General features: G+C 45.8%; 1 non-coding gene across 1 annotated transcript; it reads left to right on the top strand.

The window, feature by feature from the left end:
* The first annotated feature begins 1,524 nt into the window (after positions 1–1,524).
* Positions 1,525–1,661, top strand: LOC127206746 (small nucleolar RNA SNORA17). Its single transcript, XR_007832846.1, has one exon. It is a non-coding gene; the product is annotated as a small nucleolar RNA SNORA17 (small nucleolar RNA).
* Positions 1,662–4,684: the final 3,023 nt, after the last annotated feature.

Here is a 4,684-nt window from a genome sequence, read left to right on the forward strand (position 1 = left end):
ATTAAAAGTACTGTACTATGCATTTTCCTATGAAGATTTCATTTGATTTTTAATTATGTGTGTGCATCTGTATGTCTTTGTGGGTATGTGGACATGGGTCCCAGTGCCTGCTGAGGCCATGGATTCTGCCACCAGAGTTATAAGCAGTTGTGAGACACCTAGTGTGGGTTCTTGGAACCAGATTCAGCTGTTCCTCTGGAGTAGAGCTTGCCCTTAGTCACTGAGCATCTCTCTAGTGCCCTCAGTTTTGTTCTTTCTTCTCATAGCCAACTCTGTATATTCACAATGGCATAGCTATGATGGTCACATAATTGATTCTCCTGCCTTAGAATAAACTCCTTTCTGGTCTAGTCTGAATCTTACCTATCCACATCGCAGTCCCTTTATCTTCTTGCTTAATAAATTAATGAATATGGTTGTTATTAAAGTCAAAGTCTCAGGTAAGAGGCATGCCTTTCCCTCCGCCTTCATATACCCAGACCCATTTCTTCTTCTACTTGACTAACTCTAATTAACCCCCAAGATCTTAATAACCCCAACATAGATATGGCTTCATTCAGGGGACTGCAGCTGAGTGTTCCTGCTGTGTGTGCCTAGACTTTCCCCCATCATTTCACACTCTTCTTGCACTACTCTAATATCCTATTTACCTATCCCCTCGCCTCTCGATTTTATAATGGGAAATGCTTGAGTACAATGGTGTGCAGTGAAAATGGCACTACAGGCCAGAGCTTTAGCCAAATGGCACACATAAGAAAGAGATTGGGCAATGAGACAGTATTTGTCATTCTTTTTTTTTTTTTTTATTAATTTATTCTTGTTACATCTCAATGTTTATCCCATCCCTTGTATCCTCCCATTCCTCCCCCCCCCTCCATTTTCCCATTATTCCCCTCCCCTATGACTGTTCCTGAGGGGGATTACGTCCCCCTATATATTCTTATAGGGTATCAAGTCTCTTCTTGGCTACTTGCTGTCCTTCCTCTGAGTGCCACCAGGTCTCCCCCTCCAGGGGACATGGTCAAATGTCATTCTTTACTATAACAAATAATGACAAATTAAATATCTTAAGGCTCTGAGAAACCTAGTCAATTGGAAACTACTATTAAAAAGAAATGAGGGAACCATGTAGTGGACAGTGCACTCAGAGCTAATCAGATATTCAAGTAATCTTCCAAATTTCCCACAGTCCTTTCCAGTTAGGTTATAGCCAGAACTCTGAAATGTGTGCCACTTTAAGGGCAAGTAACTGATGGTTACATTTTGTTTCTGGCTCTTTTTTTCTCCCTCTGGTAAATTGATTCTGAAGTTTTCATGTTTCAGAGAGAGTAGACATAAGTATCAGAAAAGAATTCTAAAATTTTAGGATTAAATAAGTTCTCATGATTCTCAGACCCTGGAGACATTAGAGATTGCTTTATATAGCCACCATAGTTAATTTCTCTCACCAAACAGGAAATGCTGACAGTCTGCTAGAATTTTGAGAAATTAGTAATGTATAAGAGTGACAAGATCTGTTCCATCATTCCCTAAATAATTAAAACCAAAAGATGGCTGCTGTGTCACATGTGTGTCAGCAGGTGGTAAAGAGGAGAGAGGTTAAGTCTAAACTCAGTTGTCATTGACCTATGAACATCTGAATGGTTAGGTAGCCTAACAGTCCCTGAAAAAAGCTAGCCTGAGACTACCACCAGTCTGGCTCTGTGCAGGCCCAGAGAGCCCTAAGGCCAGAGACTTAGAAAAACCTCCCTTGGGATTGAGTGCCCCAGCTGCTTAGATGACCCTTGCATGGGGTCACTCATGTAAGCTGGGCATGAGATGACCAACAGGCTAGCGCCATGGGGCTAAAACAGGGAGTTAGCCTGAGATGACTATCAGGTGGGTGCCACTCAGGCCTGGTGGAGCAGACCATGTCCAAGGTGACCCCTTCCCTATGCCATAATTCACGAGTGGGCATAGTATCCCTGAGACCACTCATGAGACAACCCCAGACACTCAGAGACCCTGGGCAAATAAGTGGTAGAAAAATAGAAGAGAACAAGAAATATATGGATGTAGGCACAATGAGGTGAGGCAGAACTGGAGACCCTACAGTAGTGAAAAGCAACCTGATCTGAGTAGCCGGTGATGCCACTTGAGACCGTGTTGGAGTCCTGGCCTGTGCTGCCATCTGGGTCTATGGCCCTGAGGCAGCAGGTGTCTATTACCACCAAAGGCTAGGTGGATGTTCCTAGTCTGGGCTGCCTCCTGGGGACATATTGATGACTGAGGGATGAGTAGAACTGGTCTCAACCCTCACCTGGGCATCCTAGAAGAGCTGGCCCTAAAGGCATAAGAGCAGGAGAGATGACCCAACCCTTGGCCAGCTGTAATACTCAGAAGAGCAGCCCCTCCACTTTGTGGGAGCTGTGGGTGAGCCCTCCACCCACAAGATACAAGAACAGGAGAGCTGGCCCTACTATGTGTTTCCTGTGAAGTGGTATGGACCAGGGAGAGATACACTCTTTTACCTGGCCCATCACCACCTGCTGCAGGTGGGAGACTTACCTCTGGGGTTATGAGAGCAGGAGAGCTGATCCTGCCCCTCACTTGCTGCACCACTTGGGAGAGCAGGCCCTGTACCTCACCTGGGCCTCACACTAGATCTGACCCTGATGATGGGGTCACAGGTGAGACAGTCCAAAGCTGTAAGCTTAGGAGAAATGTCCCAGGAACTTGCCTGCCTTATGGTGACATGGGAGTGGAGGAGATGGTTCTCTCTCTTGCTTTTGCCACCTACAGCAAGCAGGAGAGCTGGCCTGAGATCATCAGATGGGGAGAGCTGATCCTGACTCTTACCTGCTATAGCACTCAAGGGAGCAGGCCCTGAACCTCATCTGGAAAGCACAATAGAGCTGACCTTGGATGTGTGTGTTGGGCAGGGGGAGGGTTGCAGGTGAGTCTTCCATGAGGACATGGGTGTAGGGGAGCTGACCCTGCCTTTTGTCTGCTGGGTGGTGACTACCTCCTCCCTTCTCAATACTCAGAGTCATGAGAGTGGAAGTCACGCCCCTCCCTGGTTTCAAGGCTCGGAGAGCAGACCCTGCAGCTCTCCTGGGTATCAGCCTAGAGCTGGACCTGGTAGTGGGGGTTGCTGGTGAACCACCTGAGAGTGTGAGAGCAGGAAAATCTGTGAGCTGCCCAGCTCAGAGACCTCTCAAGCCCAAATCTAGGCCTTCAAATTGGCTCACCCCAATACCTACCTCATGACACAGCACAGAAACATGTATGAGAGAACTCCTGAGGTTCTAGTAACAATAGAATAGCAGAAGCCAGAGGCCTCATACCTCACCAAGTCATTGCAAGCAAAGAAATGTGAACAAAAAAAGAATACTGTGGAACACACTGTGACCCACTGTAGCTTCCACAACAAGACTTTTTTTTTTTTTTTGGTCTGTTGCAGGGAAGGTTGTAAGGGTGGAGGGTGGGTATGAGGGGATGGGTAGGTGAGTGGGATTGGGGTGCATAATGTGAAATTCACAAAGAAGAAATAAACAGTAAAGAAAATCATAAAGGAATGTGTGTAGTTTAAGTTCTGCAAAACCAGCATTGTATACAAACAAATTTGACTCTTATTTGAACACTCCAGGAGTATTGCAGCTAGCATCATATGCTTGACAAGGGTTGGAACAGTGTCCAAAAGAAAGCTACATTGCTCTGGAGGAAGTTATTATACAAGGTGGAATGGTTCATCTCTCCAAGGCTTCTGGGAAGTCTGATTAAAGTTTCTTGTATAGTTTGGATGCAAATTTCCATATGTTGGAATTCTCATATGTTGGAACAGGTGGTTCCTAGTTTTGGGGAAGTTATGGAGCCTTTTAGACATGGGACCTGGGTAGCAGACATATGGCTGTAGGCAGAGCTTATGAGTTATGGCTTATGAGATCTGTTTATTGATTTGCCAAGATGGAAGGAGGCAGCCTCCCATAACACAGCCCGGAGCTTCTCTCACCATTATTCCTTCCTCAACTGATGGACTGTGACCCTTAAGCTGTGAGTCACAGTAAATTTCTCCTTCTTTCAGTTGTTTTTGTATGTCATCACAGTACCAAAATAGCCAAGATATTCCAATGGCAGGAAGAATATGGACATCACCCCGCCCCCCCCCTCTCTCCGTGTGTGTGTGTGTGTGTGTGTGTGTGTGTGTGTGTGTGTGTGTGTGTGCCCATGTGCCATTGAAGAATCTGGAGGTTGATATACAGTGCCTCCCTTGCTTACTCTTCAGCTTATATATTCAGGCAGGATCTCTCACTTGACCCCATAGCTCACCAATTGCTCACAGGTTGTGTTATTTGTGTTAGTCTCTCTTTCTGCAGCTTGCGCAGGGGAACTCCTGTCTCTGGCTTCCAAGGCTGGGATACATGCAGGTTATTACCCCTGCTTAGCATTTATGAGGGTGTTGGACATCCAGACTCTGGTCCTCACACTGTGTGGAGAATGCTTTAACTCACTGAACCTTCTCTATAGACCCACATTACTCACTTCTTGCTCTCTGTTGTGACCAAATAAATCAATGTGCAGTTCAACATGCCTTCTGGAAGCTGAAAACTTCTGCAACATCTCCCATGGACCTTTGACCATTCTTTCTTCCATTCTCACAGCTCCTGATTCAGGATACGTTCTCTTTCAATATTTCTGTCTCTGT

The sequence above is a fragment of the Acomys russatus genome, chromosome 23 (assembly GCF_903995435.1).
Source record: "Acomys russatus chromosome 23, mAcoRus1.1, whole genome shotgun sequence".
Taxonomy (NCBI): Eukaryota; Metazoa; Chordata; class Mammalia; order Rodentia; family Muridae; genus Acomys; species Acomys russatus.